A 22,056-nucleotide genomic window follows, 5' to 3' on the forward strand; every position below is an offset into this window, starting at 1 on the left:
GACTGGATATTAGTTGTGCCCGGGTTTCCAGGGGACAGAAACCCGGGCACAAGTTGCCAAACCCGTACTGTCCGGGTCAATCCCGTACAGGTGGCAACCCTAATATATATACCTCAGTATAGGCTGAACACTGTGACTCCATAGCATAATTATTTTATATCCACAGTTCTGCTGAACTTTTCCAGGAGAATTACATCCAGACAAATTAAATTGGCACAGGTGAGCATCTAGAATCACTGGTATCAAATCACATAATTTACACGTACAGGCTTGTTCCAAGATAAATTGTCAAATTTCGTTTGCATGCTAAAAATATACTGATGTCATACTCTGCTTATTAAATAAAGAATTTATGTATTCTTATATGCAGAGCCAATCAGAATTCACTTTATTAAAGGCAGACCAGTACAACACGAACTCTGACTTGTGACTTTGGGGTTCTACCCTTAAAGTTAACCTAGCACTTTTCATGTTAGGTATATACACACTAAGTAATATGTATGTATGAGGCTGGTAACATACTTCTTGCTTGATGCATTTGTCATTTAAATCAGGGGTCTCAAACTCAAATTACATGAGGGCCACATGACAAGTTTTCATATCCCATGGGGTCCACATGCAAACTTTCAAACTTCAAAAACAATAAACAGTTGTAGTTACCACTTGCTACCAGTCACTGCTTACTGCCAGATACTTGGCAGTGTTTGCTCTGTGTTAGATGAGCCAAGTTTGCTTTAAGTGAGATAGCAGTTGAGACCCTAACAACAGCCTGAAGGTGGCCATCAATTAGCCTAGACCTGGTTCTAGATTTATTAAAGCTCATAGTGGAGAATAATTTTTCACACAGGTATGTACTGCCAAATAAGCACATGACACGTTTGAACAGTTTGGACAGCTCTGGAAAAGTAGCTGGTAACTCTCTCAAAAACTGAGCTATCATTTCTGTGTTTCCCTGTGCATCTCTGAACTTGGCTTTGAGGTCAGTGCTGCATTGCAGATCTGTAAGTTCCATTTGCAGCACATCTGGAGCACTGTTCACATCAAAGGAAAATGGGTCTGCAAACATCTGGAAAGTTGCATTGTGGATAGCAAATTAAGAAAACCGCTGATCAAATTCCTGTTGAAGTTTCTCCATGGCAGTGACATACAATCTTGCTTGTTTGTAGGTGACCAAATACTTATTTTCCACCATAATTTGCAAATAAATTCTTTCAAAAATCAGACAGACAATGTAATTGCCTGGATTTGTTTCCACATTTTGTCTCTCATAGTTGAGGTATACCTATGATGACAATTACAGGCCTCTCTCATCTTTTTAAGTGGGAGAACTTGCACAATTGGTGGCTGTCTAAATACTTTTTTGCCCCACTGTATTTATCGATACAAAGCACAGAAAGATCTTCACCCTTTCCTTCAAATACAGACTTGAATGTTGGAAAATGGCTGAGGTTTTTTTGGGTGAACTGTGTTTTCCATAATTGCAGCTTTAAGGTGAATGCTTTCACATTGTCAAAAGCCACAGTGACAAATTGGTTTGGGCCCTGCAGATTCAGATTCAGTTTGTTGAGCACGTGTGTCATATCAACCAAAAATGCTAAGTCCATGATCCACTTGGGATCATCAAGTACAGGAATATCCAGTCTTCCATCCATCAGAAATGTATTGATTTCCTGCCTTAGTTCAAAAAACCTCTTTAAGACATTGCTTCTGCTCAGCCAGCGTACCTCTGTAAAGTACAGGACATCACCATAAGCTGCTCCAATTTCCTCCAAAAAAGCACAAAATTGGTGGTGCTGTGAGCCCCTTGACCTGGTGTAATTAATACATTGCACCACAACTGGCATAACATTGTCAACTTTCAAGCATTTTCTGCAAAGTGCCTGTTGATGAATAATGCAGAGTAAAGCAATAGCAGGATCTGCATTCTCTTCTTCCAGTTTTCTTTGTATCAGCGCCACTAGGCCATTTTTTTTCCCAGTCATTGATGGGGCACCATCTGTGGTTATTCCAACCAATTTATCCCAAGGCAGGGCGGCACAATCAATTACATCACAGTGATGCTGAAATATGTTGCTGCCTGTAGTCTGTGCATGTATTGCAATTAAAGCGGGATTCCGGCCTAAAAAAATAAAAAAATAAATAAATTAAAAGTCAGCAGCTACAAACACTATAGCTGCTGACTTTAAATAAGTACTTACCTGTTCTGGGTGCCTGCGATGTCGGCCGTCCGAGGCCGACCTGTCCCTCGGCTCTCGGGTCCCGGCACCGCCATCCTAGGTAAGGGAAACAGGCAGTGGAGCCTTGCGGCTTCACTGCCAGTTTCCTACTGCGCATGCGCGAGCGGCGTGGCGCTCTGTGAATGGCCCCGTGGTGGTTCTGGGAACACACACAGTTCCCAGAAGACAACGGGGCCGCTCACCAAGGAGCAGAAGACGCCGTGGAAAAGGAAGAGGCAGATTAGGAAGACTGCCTAGCAACAAGGGTTTAGGTAAGTTTAACATTTTTTTTTTTTCAAATTTGTTTTTCATTTTTTTTTAGGATTTTTGGTGTAATGTTTTTTTTCAGGGTGGCCCTCCACTTTAAACTGAGCAACTCTTCATACACTTCAAACTGGTCATTAATTCCTCTGACAAATACAGCAAGCTGAGCAGTGTCATTTATGTCAGTGCTCTCATCAAGAGCCAGTGAATAGAAACAGAACTTTGTACCTTTATCGCACAATTGATCATATATGTTATCTGACAACTTACTGACCCTCTCTGCCACTGTATTTGCTGAGAGGCTGATGTTTCTGAACAGACTTGCTATCTTAGGACAAAAGATATCGGCAACCTTTACCATGCAATCTTTAAGAAACTGCCCTTCAGTAAATGGCTTTCCAGCTTTTGCAACTTGCTCACACACCACATCTTCAACTGCTGCATCACATTCCTTTTTTGCACGCTTAAAGAGATTTTGCTGCATGGACAGTGCTTTCTGAAGTTGGCCAATTTGTCTCTCCTTTCCTTTTCCCTCATACTTTGCATAATGATCAGCATGTTTAGTATTATAATGTCGCTTAAGGTTATAATCTTTCAGAACAGCAACCTTTTCATTGCAGATCAGGCAAGTAGCCATCTTATTAAACTCCACAAAAAAATAATCACTTGTCCACTTCTCTTGAAATTTCCTCTGTTCAGCATCAACTTTTCTTTTAGATTTAAAGGACATGATTATGGAGTATTACAAGGTCAGAGAAGACTGTCCACTTCCAGATGTAAATTTGCACTTTGTGCAATACAAGCTAAGGATATAATTAAAAAAAAAAACATGTCAGTAATCACTGTGGGGTTTATTTACTAAAGGCAAATCCAATTTGCACTACAAGTGCACTGCAAGTACACTTGAAAGTGCAATTGTAAGTGCAGTCACTGTAGATCGCTGTAGATCTGAGGGGAAGCTCTGCTGATTTTTTTTCATCCAATCATGTGCAAGCTAAAATGCTGTTTTTTATTTTCCTTGCATGTCTCCCTCAGATCTACAGCGACTGCACTTCCAAGTGCACTTATAGTGCAAAGTGGATTTGCCTTTAGTAAATAACCCCCAATGTGTGTATATGTGTGTGCTGAGCTTACAGATCCCCTTCTGAGAACTATTAACCTCCAGTACTGGTGTCAGTGGGCGCATTACTAAACCTAGCACTGGTGTCAGCAAATGCATTATTAAACCCAGCACCGGTGTCAGCAAACGCATTATTAAATCCTAGCATTGATGTCAGCAAACGCATTATTAACCTAGCACTGGTGTCAGCAAACGCATTATTAAACCCCCAGTACTGATGTCAGCAGATGCATTATTAAACCCAGCACTGGTGTCAGCAAACGCATTATTAAACCCCCAGCACTGGTGTCAGCAAACGCATTATTAAACCCAGCACTGGTGTCAGCAGACTCATTATTAAACCCAGCACTGGTGTCAGCAAACACATTATTAAAACCTCAGCACTGGTGTCAGCAAACGCATTATTAAACCCAGCACTGGTGTCAGCAGACGCATTATTAATCCCCAGCACTGGTGTCAGCAAACACATTATTAAACCCAGCACTGGTGTCAGCAAACGCATTATTAAACCCAGCACTGGTGTCAGCAGACTCATTATTAAACCCAGCACTGGTGTCAGCAAACACATTATTAAAACCTCAGCACTGGTGTCAGCAAACACATTATTAAACCCAGCACTGGTGTCAGCAAACGCATTATTAAACCCAGCACTGGTGTTAGCAAACGCATTATTACCCCAGCACTGGTGTTAGCAGATGCATTATTAACCCAGCACTGGTGTCAGCAAACGCATTATTAAACCCTAGCACTGGTGTAAGCAAACGCATTATTAAACCCCCAGCACTGGTGTCAGAAAACGCATTATTAAACACCCAGCACTGGTGTCAGCAGACGCATTATTAAACCCCAGCACTGGTGTCAGCAAACGCATTATTAAACCCCCAGCACTGGTGTCAGAAAACGCATTATTAAACACCCAGCACTGGTGTCAGCAAACGCATTATTAATCCCCAGCACTGGTGTCAGAAAACGCATTATTAACCCCCAGCACTGGTGTCAGCAAACGCATTATTAACCCAGCACTGGTGTCAGCAAACGCATTATTAACCCAGCACTGGTGTCAGCAAACGCATTATTAATCCCCAGCACTGGTGTCAGCAAACGCATTATTAATCCCCAGCACTGGTGTCAGAAAACGCATTATTAACCCAGCACTGATGTCAGCAAACGCATTATTAACCCCCAGCACTGGTGTCAGCAAACGCATTATTAACCCCCAGCACTGGTGTCAGAAAACACATTATTAATCCCCAGCACTGGTGTCAGCAAACGCATTATTAAACCCAGCACTGGTGTTAGCAGATGCATTATTAACCCCAGCACTGATGTCAGCAAAACGCATTATTAAACCCAGCATTACCCCCCACACTCCATAAATACCCCCCACACTTCACAAATACCCTCCACACTCCACAAATACCCCTCACACTCCACAAATACCCCTCACACTCCACAAATACCCCCCCACACTCCACAAATACCCCCCACACTGCACAAATAACCCCCACACTCCATAAATACCCCCCCACACTCCACAAATACCCCCCCACACTCCACAAATACCCCCCCACACTCCATAAATACCCCCCCACACTCCACAAATACCCCCCACACTCCACAAATACCCCCCACACTGCATAAATACCCCCCACACTCCATAAATACCCCCCACACTGCACAAATACCCCCCACACTGCACAAATACCCCCCACACTGCACAAATACCCCCCACACTGCACAAATACCCCACACACACAAATGTCTACCCCAGTCACCCCACTAAGGACTTGCCCCAGTGTGATGGCTCACTCACCTCTCCTCAAGTCAGCTCCTGGCTTCAACACAGGGCACCCAGAGAAGGACACAATCTCCCACCCTGAGGTGGCAGCAGGACCCTGGATCCGGGGCTCTGATCTATCATCAGTGCCTAGGTGGGCGGGGCGATGGGCGGATCCTTCCTTCGCTCTGTTCACTCTCTGGGCTGCAGCAGCGTGCAGCAGAGAGGACACAGGAAATGGAGACAAAGCTCTTTGGCGCCTCTCCCTCTGTAGTGCAAACCCGTCCAGGATCAGCCCTGCCTGCGGGCCATTTATAACCAGTCGGGCCGGTACTTAGAGACCACTGATTTAAATGAATGGAAACACATCCAAACTCCTGTCAATTTGTCCCAGATATACATTTATGTATCATAGTAACGTGCAGTAAAATGTACATTTTACTACACATTACTGCATAATACAATAACATGAGAAGTGTTACACACAGTCAAGTCTTGTTACACACAGCCAAATCAGTGCTGCCTATCAGTGCCTGCCCAAAAAAAAGTATCAGTAATCGGTATCAGCAGGTGATTGAAAAAAAGTATCAGTACTTGTACTCGGTCTTTAAAAAGTGGCAATGGTGCAACCCTACAAGACACACACCTGAAAACCTCCCAATTGAGGCCATACCCTTAAAAGGTTTCACCTCTTAGGCTGCATGTACACGGGACGCTGAGGCAAAGTCCTCAACTTTTTTTTTTGACACCTTGAAACCAGCGTTTAAAACGCCCATTTAGCCGCCTTTGCATGCTGTGTTTAGCCACGTTTTACTGTGTTTAGTTAAGATAACATCATAAGACCCTCCCCAAGCTCAAAAAACAGTATTATTTAACTATTTCAGCCAGTTTGTGAGACCAGAATGAGTAGCAGCAGCTGAGAGAGCAGAAGTGTACTTGTATTTAGCGTGTCACTTGCCACTTCGCCTGCCACAAGTTACGGATTGTCACTTGCCACACGTTGCGGATTGTCCACTTGCCACATTTCCTGCCACACGTTGCAGATTGTCCACTTGCCACGTCACCTGGCACACATTGCGGATTGTCCACTTGCCACGTCACCTGCCACAAGTTGCGGATTGTCATCTGCCACGTCACCTGCCACAAGTTGTGGCTTGTCCACTTGCCACATCACCTGCCACAAGTTGCAGATTGTCATTTGCCACGTCACCTGCCACAAGTTGCAGATTGTCCATTTGCCACGTCACCTGCCACACATTGCGGATTGTCACTTGCCACGTCACCTATCACAAGTTGCGGATTGTCATTTGCCATGTCACCTGCCACACATTGCAGATTGTTACTTGCCATGTCACCTGCCACAAGCTGCGGATTGTCCTCTTGTCACGTCACCTGCCACATGTTGCAGATTGTCCACTTGCCACGTCACCTGCCACAAATTGCGGATTGTCATTTGCCACCTCACCTGCCACAATTAGCAGATTGTCCACTTGCCATGTCACCTGCCACATGTTGCGGATTGTCACTTGCCACATCACCTGCCACAAGTTGCAGATTGTCATTTGCCACGTCACCTGCCACAAGTTGCAGATTGTCCACTTGCCACGTCACCTGCCACAAGCTGCGGATTGTCATTTGCCGCACATTGCGGATTGTCCACTCGCCACGTCACCTGCCACAAGTTGCAGATTGTCCACTTGCCATGTCACCTGCCACAAGTTGCAGACTGTCATTTGCCACGTCACCTGCCACAAGTTGCAGATCGTCCACTTGCCACTTCACCTGCCACACGTTGCGGATTATCACTTGCCACATCACTTGTCACAAGTTGCAGATTGTCATTTGCCACGTCACCTGCCACACATTGTGGATTGTCACTTGCCATGTCACCTGCCACAAGTTGCGGATTGTCCACTTGCCACGTCACCTGCCACAAGTTGCAGATTGTCCACTTGCCACGTCACCTGCCACAAGTTGAAGATTGTCCACTTGCCACGTCACCTGCCACAAATTGCGCATTGCCTACTTGCCACGTCACCTGTCACAAGTTGCGGATTGTCATTTGCCACTTCACCTGCCACACGTTGCGGATTGTCACTTGCACGTCACCTGCCACACATTGCGGATTGTCACTTGCCACGTCACCTGCCACATGTTGCGGATTGTCACTTGCCACGTCACCTGCCACAAGTTATGGGTTGTCCATTTGCCACGTCACCTGCCACAAGTTGCTTGTTCAAATTTAACAACATATGGGTCAAATTCCAATTATACTTCAGATAACAGCAATGCTAGGGGTGTATTGGATTGGATCAAGGGCTCATTAGGGTATATAAATGGTCTATGAATCATTGCAAGCAATTACAATTTCTTAAAATATTTTTTTTATGGTTTTTCATCATTTCGCATCATTTTTGAGATTTTTAATGTAAAAAAAACAAAACGCTTGTAAACGAAAACGTGGCTAAACGCTGATACCGCGTTTAGCCGTGTTTGGCGTCTGAAGCGTGGAAATCTTCAAAGAAAGGCTGTTAAACGCAACTGCCTAAAAATGACTGTAAACTAACCTGTGTACATGGTCACATAGGATAACATTGAATGAGTTCAGGGGCAGTTGAAAAAAACGTCCAACTGCCTCTGAACATCTGTTTAACAGCCTCAGTATACATGAGGCCTTACAGGGCTTAATCATAGCTGATTCATATGAATAAGCCATATGGGGGTGAAACATGTCAGCCCATGGCCTCAAGTTAAAGGTTTTCCTGTGTGTGTGCAGCTTGTTCTTTCTGTGTGCTTATTAAATCTTACTGGATGTTTCAATGTAACTAGTGTGCAGCCCAATCCTATATATTGTGTGTGGAGCGTAGAGTGGTGGTGGGCTCCTGGGCTCTGGCACCCAGCTGCACCACGGAACAGAGGATCACAATGGGCTTTGGAGCAGCAGCGCATATCTGGAGCATATTACGAATAATAATGCTATTCCTTGGGTGAAAGAGAACAAAAGAGAGTGTTATGTACCTGGTTTAAGCTTCAATCTGCTCATCATTTTAAATTATTTTGAACCTGCTTTATACAAAAGAAGCCCTTTTGTAAAAACACTTGTTACATTTAGATTAAGAGAGGTAAGCCGTAGTTGCATTTGAAAGAGATTTTAGGTTAAAAATATTACTCACATTGCTCCAGGAGAAGATAGATGATACCTGTTCAGTGGCTGACTTTAAAGTGAAAGTAAAAAAATTCTTTTGTTATATATGAACTGAAGTCTTTTATGAAATATGCTAAAGTTCAGTTTGTTAAAACTATGATAAAAGCTGACCTCCGCCTATGAAGTCAGTACACGTAATATAACATTGTAGAAAATTTTTTGCACTGCTTTACTGAGGGCTAAAATCATAGGCTGCATATAGGAGTTTCCTAACAATTTGAAAACAGGGCCCCTTTTATACTTTTTCCCATATTACCCTACATTTATAGTGGTAATAGTAAATTGTTATAAAGGGAATTCTCCAAAAGGAGATGAAAATAATGGCTCATGTAGCACTGTGCCATTGTTTCCATTACACCCCATGGAACTGAAAACCTGCAATGCCCTCTCCAGCCCTCAGCAGCTCACCCCTAGCATAGTGAGTTCCATCAAAAGGCTGCTACCTGCTTGGTAACGATCCCCAGCTCTTAGCTGGCCAGTTCCTTCGGGTGGTTGGCCAGCAGTTGCACCTGGCCAAGGAAACCAACTGGCTCGATATACCCAGCATCAGACCAATGGACACTGCAGGGAAAGTATTTTGTATGTAGGAATTCTGCAAGGAAGGGTCAGTGACCAGGACAGCAGCTCAAAGCTTGCAATTCTTACAAGTCCCCCCAGATATGGATCTCCTTATGTAAAATGTGAGAGGAAATCAACAAAGAATTACTGTCCAACACTGACAGAAGAACTGTTGCCCCTGTAGGAAGATCAGCACCACACAGGTTCAGACTGAGGGACAGATGATCCAGACCAAAGGGGATATGCAGGGTACAAATGGAAAAGACATGCTGGGCCCGGACTGAAGTAGATATGCAGCGGTCAGACTGAGTGGAATGTGCAGGGACCAAACTGAATAGGACATGCAGGGGTGTCTCGTATCTGTATGAGGAGCTCGAGATGATGAGGGTGGCCCCTTGCACAATTCCCTTCCAATCACTCCTGGAAGTGGAGACAGTGACTGCTAAGGCAGGAGAAGGGTGCAGATGTCAGGAGGTTGGACCAGAGAGCTTGAACTGGTGAGTACTGGTCAGGTCATGAAACAGGATTGGTAACAGTGGGGGGGGGGAGGTACCAAATCATGGACAGAGTCCAGGCCATAGACAGGTAGGGATTGTCAGTGCTGGCAGCAAAATACAGAATCTGAAGGCAGAAGCTTGGTCAAAACTCCAGGTCGAGTTCGATAACATGGATGAGTAGCAGGCCAGGACAAGCACCACAGATAGGGGCACCTAGTTGACTATTTAAACCTGAGGCCTGCATGAGAGTATTGCTGGGTGGTCTTTCAGTTTATTCCCTTGTTATCTCTGTTCCTGAAGGTAATCCAGAGACTAGCAGGCTTCAGCAACAGAGATAACAAGGGAATAAGCTGAAAGACCATCCAGCATAGTTGCCAACATCGTAAAAAAAAAATGTGGGACACTTTTGTGGCTGTAGGCGGAGCCGTAGAATAATTAGGGGGCGGGGCATTCGTTTATAGGCGTGGCTTAGGAAAAATATATAAGTGCGGCGCGTGAAGCGCGGCACGGCGAAAAATGGACGTGGTTTACGCGTCATAGTGGGCGTGGCTTAAATTGGCGTGGCTCAAGAGGGTGTGGTTAGAGTCTGAGATGAATGAGGGATGGAGAGGGAGAGAGGGATTAGAGGGGGAGAGGGATTAGGGGGATTAGAGGGGGAGAGGGAAATGACGGGACAGCAACCCCAGATCCTACACAACAATAGAAATATGTGTATTCTAGAAAGTTTAACAATCAGCAGATAAAGATACTCCAAACACCTGGTGTTAGCACTTCAATCATCCCGGCACCATGGTTGTTATGGTGTCAGGATGATTGAAGTGCATTATTTCTATTATTACATTGTAATATAAAATGAAATCATTCAACTCACCATAATGCAGAATCAGTGGGATCCCTGAGCGTGTCACTAGCCACGTCGCCTGCCACCAGCCGTCCGTCCTTGCGTCAGATGTCCCAGCAGAATCCGTCCTTGCATCAGGTGCCCCCAGCGGAGCCCCCCTTACATCAGATGTCCCCAGCGGAGCTCCCCCCACACCAGGAGTCCCCAGCGGAGCCCCCCCCACACGAGGAGTCCCCAGCGGAGCCCCCCCTCACATCAGGAGTCCCCAGCGGAGCCCCCCCTCACATCAGGAGTCCCCAGCGGAGCTCCCCCTCACATCAGGTGTTCCCAACGGAGCTCCCCTTCACATCAGGAGTCCCCAGCGGAGCTCCCCCTCACATCAGGTGTCCCCAGCAGAGCTCCCCCTCACATCAGGTGTCCCCAGCGGAGCTCCCCCTCACATCAGGTTCCCCAGCGGAGCTCCCCCTCACATCAGGTGTCCCCAGCGGAGCTCCCCCTCACATCAGGTGTCCCCAGTGGAGCTCCCCCTCACATCAGGTGTCCCCAGCGGAGCTCCCCTTCACATCAGGAGTCCCCAGCGGAGCTCCCCCTCACATCAGGAGTCCCCAGCGGAGCTCCCCCTCACATCAGGAGTCCCCGGCGGAGCTCCCCCTCACATCAGGAGTTCCCGGCGGAGCTCCCCCTCACATCAGGAGTCCCCGGCGGAGCTCCCCTTCACATCAGGTGTCCCCGGCGGAGCTCCCCTTCACATCAGGTGTCCCCAGCGGAGCCCCCCCCACACAAGGAGTCCCCAGCGGAGCCCCCCTCACATCAGGAGTCCCCAGCGGAGCCCCCCCTCAAATCAGGAGTCCCCAGCGGAGCTCCTCCTCACCTCAGGTGTCCCCAGCGGAGCTCCCCTTCACATCAGGAGTCCCCAGCGGAGCCCCCCCTCACATCAGGAGTCCCCAGCGGAGCTCCCCCTCACATCAGGTGTCCCCGGCAGAGCCCCCCTCACATCAGGAGTCCCCAGGGGAGCTCCCCTTCACATCAGGTGTCCCCGGCGGAGCTCCCCTTCACATCAGGTGTCCCCGGCAGAGCTCCCCTTCACATCAGGTGTCCCCGGCGGAGCTCCCCTTCGCATCAGGTGTCCCCGGCGGAGCTCCCCTTCGCATCAGGTGTCCCCAGCGGAGCTTCCACTCACATCAGGTGTCCCCAGCGGAGCTCCCCCTCACATCAGGTGTCCCCAGCGGAGCTCCCCCTCACATCAGGTGTCCCCAGCGGAGCTCCCCCTCACATCAGGTGTCCCCAGCGGAGCTCCCCCTCAAATCAGGTGTCCCCAGCGGAGCTCCCCCTCACATCAGGTGTCCCCAGCGGAGCTCTCCCTCACATCAGGAGTCCTCAGCGGAGCCCCCCTTCACATCAGGAGTCCCCAGCGGAGCTCCCCCTCACATCAGGTGTCCCCAGCGGAGCTCCCCCTCACATCAGGTGTCCCCGGCGGAGCTCCCCCTCACATCAGGTGTCCCCAGCGGAGCTCCCCCTCACATCAGGTGTCCCCAGCGGAGCCCCCCTCACATCAGGAGTCCTCAGCGGAGCCCCCCTTCACATCAGGAGTCCCCAGCGGAGCTCCCCCTCACATCAGGTGTCCCCGGCGGAGCCCCCCCTCACATCAGGTGTCCCCACCGGAGCCCCCCCTCACATCAGGAGTCCCCAGCGGAGCTCCCCCTCACATCAGGTGTCCCCAGCGGAGCTCCCCCTCACATCAGGTGTCCCCAGCGGAGCTCCCCCTCACATCAGGAGTCCCCAGCGGAGCCCCCCTTCACATCAGGAGTCCCCAGCGGAGCTCCCCCTCACATCAGGAGTCCCCAGCGGAGCTCCCCCTCACATCAGGAGTCCCCAGCGGAGCTCCCCTTCACATCAGGAGTCCCCAGCGGAGCTCCCCTTCACATCAGGTGTCCCCGGCGGAGCTCCCCTTCACATCAGGTGATCCCGGCAGAGCCCCCCCTCACTTCAGGAGTCCCCGGCGGAGCTCCCCTTCACATCAGGTGTCCCCGGCGGAGCTCCCCTTCACATCAGGTGTCCCCGGCGGAGCTCCCCTTCAAATCAGGTGTCCCCGGCGGAGCTCCCCTTCGCATCAGGTGTCCCCGGCGGAGCTCCCCTTCGCATCAGGTGTCCCGGGCGGAGCTCCCCCTTGCATCAGGTGTCCCCAGCGGAGCTCCCTCTCACATCAGGTGTCCCCAGCGGAGCTCCCCCTCACATCAGGTGTCCCCAGCGGAGCTCCCCCTCACATCAGGTGTCCCCAGCGGAGCTCCCCCTCACATCAGGTGTCCCCAGCGGAGCTCCCCCTCACATCAGGAGTCCCCAGCGGAGCCCCCCTTCACATCAGGAGTCCCCAGCGGAGCTCCCCTTCACATCAGGAGTCCCCAGCGGAGCTCCCCCTCACATCAGGAGTCCCCAGCGGAGCTCCCCTTCACATCAGGAGTCCCCAGCGGAGCCCCCCTCACATCAGGAGTCCTCAGCGGAGCCCCCCTTCACATCAGGAGTCCCCAGCGGAGCTCCCCCTCCCATCAGGTGTCCCCAGCGGAGCTCCCCCTCACATCAGGTGTCCCCAGCGGAGCTCCCCCTCACATCAGGAGTCCCCAGCGGAGCCCCCCTTCACATCAGGAGTCCCCAGCGGAGCTCCCCTTCACATCAGGAGTCCCCGGCGGAGCTCCCCCTCACATCAGGAGTCCCCAGCGGAGCTCCCCTTCACATCAGGAGTCCAGAGCGGAGCCCCCCTTCACATCAGGAGTCCCCAGCGGAGCTCCCCTTCACATCAGGAGTCCCCGGCGGAGCTCCCCTTCACATCAGGTGTCCCCGGCGGAGCTCCCCTTCACATCAGGTGTCCCCGGCAGAGCCCCCCCTCACATCAGGAGTCCCCGGCGGAGCTCCCCTTCACATCAGGTGTCCCCGGCGGAGCTCCCCTTCACATCAGGTGTCCCCGGCGGAGCTCCCCTTCACATCAGGTGTCCCCAGCGGAGCTCCCCCTCACATCAGGTGTCCCCAGCGGAGCCCCCCTCACATCAGGAGTCCTCAGCGGAGCCCCCCTTCACATCAGGAGTCCCCAGCGGAGCTCCCCCTCACATCAGGTGTCCCCAGCGGAGCTCCCCGTCACATCAGGAGTCCCCAGCGGAGCTCCCCCTCACATCAGGTGTCCCCGGCGGAGCTCCCCCTCACATCAGGTGTCCCCAGCGGAGCCCCCCTCACATCAGGAGTCCCCAGCGGAGCTCCCCCTCACATCAGGTGTCCCCAGCGGAGCTCTCCCTCACATCAGGTGTCCCCAGCGGAGCCCCCCCTCACATCAGGAGTCCCCAGCGGAGCCCCCCTTCACATCAGGAGTCCCCAGCGGAGCTCCCCTTCACATCAGGAGTCCCCAGCGGAGCTCCCCCTCACATCAGGAGTCCCCAGCGGAGCTCCCCTTCACATCAGGAGTCCCCGGCGGAGCTCCCCTTCACATCAGGTGTCCCCGGCGGAGCTCCCCTTCACATCAGGAGTCCCCAGCGGAGCTCCCCTTCACATAAGGAGTCCCCAGCGGAGCTCCCCTTCACATAAGGAGTCCCCAGCGGAGCTCCTCTTCACAGCAGGTGTCCCTGGCGGAGCCCCCCTCACATCAGGTGTCCCCGGCGGAGCTCCCCTTCACATCAGGTGTCCCCAGCGGAGCTCCCCTTCACATCAGGTGTCCCCAGTGGAGCCCCCCTTCACATCAGGTGTCCCCAGTGGAGCCCCCCTTCACATAAGGTGTCCCCAGTGGACCCCCCCTTGCATCAGGTGTCCCCAGTGGAGCCCCCCTTGCATCATGTGTGTGTCCCCAAAGAAGCCCCCCCCCTCACATCAGGAGTCCCAAAGCGGTGCGCCCTCCCCCCTACCTTAGAGGTGTCCTAGTAGTAGCATGGCTAGAACCCCGCCCCTTTCCTTATCAGACAGGAAGACGGCTGGGGGGGCTAGACGGAGCTCCTGCGTCACCGCCCACCCTCCGCCTCGCCCCGCCTACCCCCCGCCCCGCTGCCAGTCTGATATGGAAAGGGGCGGGGGGTAGGCGGAGCGGGGCGGAGGGTGGGCGGCGACGCAGGAGCTCCTTCTAGCACCCCCCCCAGCCGTCTTCCTGAACTTCACCAAAATGGCAGCCGGCGGAGACATTGTCTCCGCCGGCCGCGGACCTCTAGCGGCGGCGAATCGTGAACAACCGGATTTCTCGGGACATTTCCCGGGACACCAGGAATTCGGGAATGGCGTCCAAGTCCCGGGAATGTCCCGGGAAATCCGGGACAGTTGGCAAGTATGCATCCAGCAATACTCTCATGCAGGCCTCAGGTTTAAATAGTCAACTAGGTGCCCCTATCTATGGTGGATATGTTCAAGGGCATGCCATTGTGCACGCATTCCTATATGTGTGTACATGAAAATGGGTACAATCTCTCTTATAAGAGATTCTCTCTGACAAGGAGCCAGACTGAGTGGGACAGACTGTGTGAGAAAGGATGAGGCTAAACTAACAGGCACATGCAGGAGCTAGACTGAAAAGGACACAGCTACTCCTCTACTCCACCTATTTGCCACAATATATGCAATTCTGCAATTAAAATGATCTTGAACATCACACCTTTTCATCCCATTAAATAACTGAAGTAAAGTAAACAAAATACATCTTACATTTGTAACACACTCTAGTGAGAGAAGCCCGTAGCAACAGCATGTAATGCATAGAGGAGGGCATGCATGACTGTGGTAACAGGGGAGTTAATAGTTTTAGGGGGTGTGGTATGAAGTAACCGAGGGGGAGGTAGCAAGGAAGGCTTTATAAGGTAACCCCGCCCAAGGGGGTGTAACAGTAGTGGTGGAAAGTTCCTGGAAGAGCATGGCTGAGATGGATAGCCTGATGGAGCAGCTCAGGGCCGAGGCCGCGGTGCGGGGGGCGGCATGGCTGCAGGACACTATTACAGCGGCTTTGCACAGCAGGGAGCCAGAAGCGCAGGGAAGATCGAGCGGTGCCAGAACCCGGCGGTCCCGCCCGCCTGAACGGTTCTCCCCCGACCAGCGTGTGACCGCACAACGGCAGCCCGGGACTCCTTCGGGTCCCGAGGTGGGCCCGCCGCCTAAACGGAAGGCTGGACCGGAGGGAGGGAGATCGAGCGCGGCCGCGGCGCGGCAGGACGACCGGCCGGAAGGTAATGGAGCAGCGGTGCGGCCTAGCAGAGCGGGCAGAGTGAGGAGCGCTAGCCCCGCCCACTGGAGGAGAGACACCACACAGGGGGAGAGATCACATGCAGTCAGCCCCGGGCCTTCTGGTTCCACGGCAGGGGCACACAGGAGGATCGAGAGGGGTCGGCCTAGCAGGGCAACACAGGTTCCAGGCGGCAGGACTGAGGTACTCACCGGTCCAGGCAAAGCAGAATGCAAATCGGCTGGCAGAAGGGACACGCGGAGGCGGGGGCGTCCGGCCACAACCCCAGCGGCAACCCTGACAGACAGGTCGGGTGGGCCTTCATCGGGTGAAGAAGTTGGAGGAAGAGGCGAACGAGAAAGGGGATGGTCCGGGTCGGAAGAGGAATCAACCCCCCCTCACAGGAGAGCAGCAGCGGTGGAGATCCCTGGTCCGGCTGATGAGGTTACGCCTGTGCAGCCTGGTGAGTCCAATGTTTTATATGTTGATTCTAGTATGGCTAGAGTAGGGGGGACGGGGGAGCCAGCGGGGAGCACAGTCAGCAGTGGGTCAGGGGCAGCAGGGAGCGGGGGGGCTTCAGGTTTAGGGGGGTTTTTAGCGGGCATCAAAGAGTTACTTCTGCGCTTTGAGGGGTCGGGGACGGGTAACTCGGGCCCGGCAGCATCGTGGATTCCGCCGACAGGGGGGCCTGGAGGGGTGGTGTCTACTGGGGTAACAGCAGCAGTACCTACGGTCACGGCAGCAGTTGCCTCGACTGCACCGGCGGCGTCTGGGAGCGTTGTGGCACAAGGGACGGACAAAACGGCAGAGACCACTAGTAGGCAGGACATTACAAGATTGGCGGATGCAGCCAAGTGCGAGGTGTATGTGTGCTATGAGGGTCCATTAGGGTCGCACTTGAAACAGGAGGTGCGCGAAAAACTGTGGAAGGGTGAGTACGTGGAAATTTTCTCCCTATTGCCTTTAGAAAAATTCAACCTGGATAGGGTAAAACCGGACGATTCGAAGAAGGAGGACGAAGAGAAGAGGAGGTACAGGCTAATTCCTAGAACATTTACAAACTGGTTGCAGGCGTTTGCGATTATGGCTAGTGTGATAGGTGAGAAGCAACCCGAGCATTGCTCAGCGTTATTTTGTTATCAAGATGCTATTGGCGAGGCGTACAGGGTTTATGGGGGCACGGCGTGGCTGAGGTATGATGAGCAGTTCCGTCAACGGAGGGCGATTAGACCTACGCTGCGTTGGGATCACAAGGACATAAGCCTGTGGATGAGATTGATGACGACGGCGAGGGCCCCCAATCAGTTTTTTCCAGGAGGGACCGGTGGACCTTCCACCCAGGGACATACGGTCGGAAACAAAAAGGGGGTTTGTTGGCAATACAACACCGGGACCTGCAGGTTCGGAGCCTCATGTAAGTATAAACACGAGTGTTCAGGATGTGGGGGATCCCACCCGGGATCAAGGTGTTTCAAACAAGGAAAGGGTAAGCAAGGAGAAACTGCAAACAAAAGGGAGGACCCCGGTGAGAGTGGAAAAGATGCGGCCGTTTCTCGGTAGGTATCCAGACAAAAGAGCAGCGCAATTGTTGGATGAAGGTTTCTCTGTGGGTTTTAAGATACCGTGCAATCTGTCCGTCATCCCACCAGTGTCGCCTAATTTGCGGTCCGCTATGGAACACCCGGACATAGTTTCAGAGAAGCTATGGAAGGAGGTTGCATTGGGTCGGATGGGTGGTCCATTTTCGGTGGCTCCATTGGATAATTTGGTGGTGTCACCGCTGGGGGTGGTACCAAAGAAGGAGCCGGGAAAATTCAGGCTAATCCATCATTTATCTTTCCCAAAAGGGGGGTCGGTCAATGATGCCATAGACCAGGGCGAGTGTTCCGTGACCTATACATCATTCGACGCTGCAGTGGGTTGGGTTCGGCGATATGGAAAAGGGGCTCTCATGGCTAAGGCAGATGTGGAATCAGCTTTCCGACTACTGCCAGTACACCCGGACAGCTTTCGGTTATTGGGGTGTCATTGGAACAACGAATTTTATGTTGACCAATGCTTACCAATGGGCTGCTCAATATCGTGCGCAATATTTGAGCAGTTCAGCTCATTTGTGGAATGGGTTGTCAGGGAGGTGTCGGGTGTGAATTCAATAATTCACTACTTGGACGATTTTCTCTGCATGGGTCCGGCGGATTCGAGGATCTGCGCGGTGCTTCTGGCGACATTGGAACACATCGCTGGAAAATTTGGCATTCCATTGGCGGCTGACAAGACGGAGGGACCGTGTACGGTCATCACGTTCTTAGGGATTGTACTGGACACGGAGGCGATGGAATGCAGGTTGCCGGACGATAAACTGGAGGACCTGAAGAGGGAGATTTCGGGGCTAATGGGTTTGCGAAAGGTTCAGCTAAGAACGCTGCAATCGGTGTTGGGCAAGCTTAATTTTGCATGCCGCATATTACCGATGGGTAGGGTTTTCTGTCGAAGGTTGTCGGCGAGCACGAGCGGTGTAAAATCGCCAAGACACTTTGTGCGGTTGAGAGAAACACATAGAGCGGACTTAAGGGTGTGGCACACCTTTTTGGAATCGTTTAACGGTAGGGCTTTCTGGATGGCTGGTCCGGTCAGCAATTTTGATTTGGAACTATACACGGATGCTGCTGGTTCCACGGGGTTCGGGGCCTTTTTTCAGGGGCAGTGGAGCGCTGGGCCTTGGCCTCAGTCGTGGGTGGATGCAGGTTTTACAAAGAACCTAGTGTTACTGGAATTGTTTCCGGTAGTGCTGGCGGTGGAATTATGGGGAGCATCATTCAGGGACCTGAAGGTGCGTTTCCACGGGGACAATCTAGGTGTGGTACAAGTAATTAATAGGATTACAGCATCGTCTCCGCCAGTGATTAGGCTATTGCAACACCTGGTGTTACGTTGTTTGCAATTGAATGTTTTCATTCATGCTGTACACCTACCGGGGGTTGAAAATGTTATAGCTGATGCCTTGTCTCGCTTCCAGTGGGAAAGGTTCCGGGAGTTGGCGCCGGAGGCGGAGCAACACGGGGTGCCTTGTCCCGACTGGCTGTGGGCGATAGCATTGGCCTCATCGCTGGATGGGTAAAGAACTCGGTAAGTGGGTCCACGTGGGCGGCATACACGAGGGTATGGCAAGAATGGAGGGAGTTTGTGCGGAATATTGGGGAAGAGCCGGTCGGTGATGAGGTGAGATTGCTGTTGATATATTACATTGCTAGAAAAATGGAGGAGGGGGTATCCGCGTCAGTGGTGAATAGGAACGTGACGGGGTTGGCTTTTCTGTTTAAGCTGCAAGGTCAAGTGGATTTTACGAAAGATTTTTGGGTACGGCAGGCAATGAAGGGTTACAGAAAGGCGATGGTCAGACGGGATGCGAGAAGACCGGTGACATTTGAGATTTTACAGGGTATTATAAGGCAGCTGGAGAGGGTATGTTCCTCGGGTTATGAGGTGATGTTGTTCAAAGTGTCATTTTTGTTGGCGTTTTTTGGGGCTTTTAGAATAGGGGAACTGGTTAGCCCTTCTAAGAAAGTGCAAGGAGGTCTGAGTTATCAGGATGTGAGGTGTGAGGCAGAAGTTTTGGAGTTGCATTTGAGGAAATCTAAGACTGACCAACTGGGGAGAGGCAAAATGGTGCGGGTATATCCTGTTATGGGTTCGCAGTTGTGCCCAGTTGGGGCAGTTAGAGAATTTTTAGGTGTTCGCCCAGTGGGACTGGGCCCTTTTTTGATACATTTGGGGGGTGAATTTTTATCCAGATTCCAATTTAGGGCAGTTTTTGCAAAATGTATACAGGGATTGGGGCTGATTGAGAAGGAATTCTCGTCACATTCCTTCAGGATAGGAGCAGCCACCGAGGCAGCCAGGAACGGATTGGGGGAGGAAACTGTGAAGAAGATTGGTAGGTGGGAATCTAAGAGATTTCAATCTTATGTGCGGCCCAATCTGGTGATAAGTTTGTAGGTAGTATGGTAATAGAGATATGGCTGGTGTTGAAGCATTAATGGGTTTTTGTTTTGGTTTTGTTTATAGTATGGTTTTTTCTGTGCTTTTCTATTTCAGATTCGCTGCCAGGGATGGTCTGGATCATGGGCCATTCCTATGTGGCATGGGGGGCCCGGAGAGGGGACGCCCGTTATGAGGGTAGGCAATTGGGCTTTAGCAGGAGGGAAGCGTGCATAAAGTGGTTGGGGATCCCAGGTATGTTATGGGGCAGATTGGTGTCAGAGGTACATCGTTACGTGCAACGGGATAGGCCGCCGGATGTACTGGTAATACATGCAGGCGGCAATGACCTGGGCATTAGAGCCATGGTTGACCTCAAGCGCGACATCAAGTTGGATGTTTGGCGTTTAAGAGAGGCTTTTCCAAAAATGGTTATTGTCTGGTCAGACATGGTGGCCCGGACATCATGGAGGATGGCTAGATCAGTTGAAGGGGTCAACAGGGCCCGTAAAAAAAATAAATAGGGAAGTAAGCAAATTTGTAGTGATGAATGGTGGTCTGGCGGTTAGGCATATGGAACTCGAGTTTGAGACGTGGAGGTATTTGAGAGCGGATGGAGTACATTTGAATGAGGTTGGAATTGATTTGTGGGCCCTGGGGCTACAGGATGGAATACAGAGAGCTCTTCGGGTGTGGAGGGGCACCCAAGATTAAGGTATTACTCTTGGGCGCTGTGGCGGGCGTTGGTCTGGGCAAAAAAAGCAAGGTAAATGGCAAAAGTAAGAGTCTTTTTGGGAGCTAGCGTTGATATGGCTCATGATGGTGGTTCCCGGTTAACGGAGGTTAGCCGGGAAGTGATATGGGGCACTGCGGTCATTGCTAGTCTCTGAGCCAGCTTGTCGGCTTGAGGCCTATTTGATAGATTTGATGGGACCGCAGTGCAAGTCCTGTTATGGACACAGAGGATGATCAAGATATTGCTCAGACCAACGCTTGATAATTAAGCAGGTTGTTTTAACAGATGTTGTTTTTGTTGTTGATGTTTTTCTATTTATGATAGATAATGTTGATATGTTATATTTTTATATTTAAGATTATTTGTTTAATAAAATTAGGCCGCTACGGCCTTTTAATACTCCAAGCTCGGTGTGGTTTGAGTCATTGGGGTAATAGGGTGGCAGGTTGCTATTAGGGGAAAATGACATCTGTAATCCGTCAGTCAAGAGAAGCCCGTAGCAACAGCATGTAATGCATAGAGGAGGGCATGCATGACTGTGGTAACAGGGGAGTTAATAGTTTTAGGGGGTGTGGTATGAAGTAACCGAGGGGGAGGTAGCAAGGAAGGCTTTATAAGGTAACCCCGCCCAAGGGGGTGTAACAGTAGTGGTGGAAAGTTCCCGCCCACCCTCCCCTTGTTTTTCTGGTATAGTAGGGTCAACTAGATATGGTTATGGTTAAATTAAAAAAAAAAAAAAAAAAAGGGGTTTTTTGACGAGGTCATGGCGGTGGCGGGCGTTGGTCTGGGCAAGAAGCAAGGTAAATGGCAAAAGTAAGAGTCTTTTTGGGAGCTAGCGTTGATATGGCTCATGATGGTGGTTCCCGGTTAACGGAGGTTAGCCGGGAAGTGATATGGGGCACTGCGGTCATTGCTAGTCTCTGAGCCAGCTTGTCGGCTTGAGGCCTATTTGATAGATTTGATGGGACCGCAGTGCAAGTCCTGTTATGGACACAGAGGATGATCAAGATATTGCTCAGACCAACGCTTGATAATTAAGCAGGTTGTTTTAACAGATGTTGTTTTTGTTGTTGATGTTTTTCTATTTATGATAGATAATGTTGATATGTTATATTTTTATATTTAAGATTATTTGTTTAATAAAATTAGGCCGCTACGGCCTTTTAATACTCCAAGCTCGGTGTGGTTTGAGTCATTGGGGTAATAGGGTGGCAGGTTGCTATTAGGGGAAAATGACATCTGTAATCCGTCAGTCATGCAACTAGTGTAGATAAATGTATTTTGTGACTCAAGGTAGTTGTATGAGTCTGTTGATTGGGTCAGGGTTCAGATTCAGGTCAGGCTAGAAGGCTCTGCAGACCAGTCCTCTATCGCCTCCCCAAGGTTCTGTAGGTCCCTGGAAACTTCTAGAACAGTGGTTCTCAACACCTGTCCTCAGGACCCACTAACAGGCCAGATTGTAAGTATTACCTTGGGGAGATGCAGACTAGAATACTGCAATCACTGAGCAGCAAATTATATCACCTGTGATGTATTTCGGCTGACTTGCAAGCCTGGCCTGTTAGAGCCGATTCACACAGGGGCAACTTTGGATCCGACTTCAAGTCGCCCCAAGTCGCCCCTAGTCACCTCAAGTCGCGCTACATGAAAAAATCAATGTAAGTGAATGGATCCATCTTAATGCACAC

The 22,056-nt window shown here is 50.8% G+C and overlaps 1 protein-coding gene across 50 annotated transcripts in view; it reads right to left on the reverse strand.

Moving 5' to 3' along the window:
* Nucleotides 1-22,056, reverse strand: part of LOC141139460 (apolipoprotein L6-like) — a 149,272-nt gene that overhangs the window by 91,300 nt on the left and 35,916 nt on the right. For 6 of the 50 annotated variants that reach the window (XM_073625605.1, XM_073625606.1, XM_073625600.1 and 3 more), the window contains exon 2: nt 8,551-8,592. The exons of 41 other annotated variants lie outside the window; for them this stretch is intronic. The gene's annotated coding sequence lies outside the window, so the exon portion shown is untranslated. Of the gene's footprint in view, nt 1-5,413; nt 5,568-8,550; nt 8,593-22,056 lie in introns of those variants that run through there. 3 more of the 50 variants (XM_073625607.1, XM_073625602.1, XM_073625597.1) reach the window with 1 other exon arrangement.

This window comes from Aquarana catesbeiana, linkage group LG04 (genome assembly GCF_042186555.1).
Source record: "Aquarana catesbeiana isolate 2022-GZ linkage group LG04, ASM4218655v1, whole genome shotgun sequence".
Classification (NCBI taxonomy): Eukaryota; Metazoa; Chordata; class Amphibia; order Anura; family Ranidae; genus Aquarana; species Aquarana catesbeiana.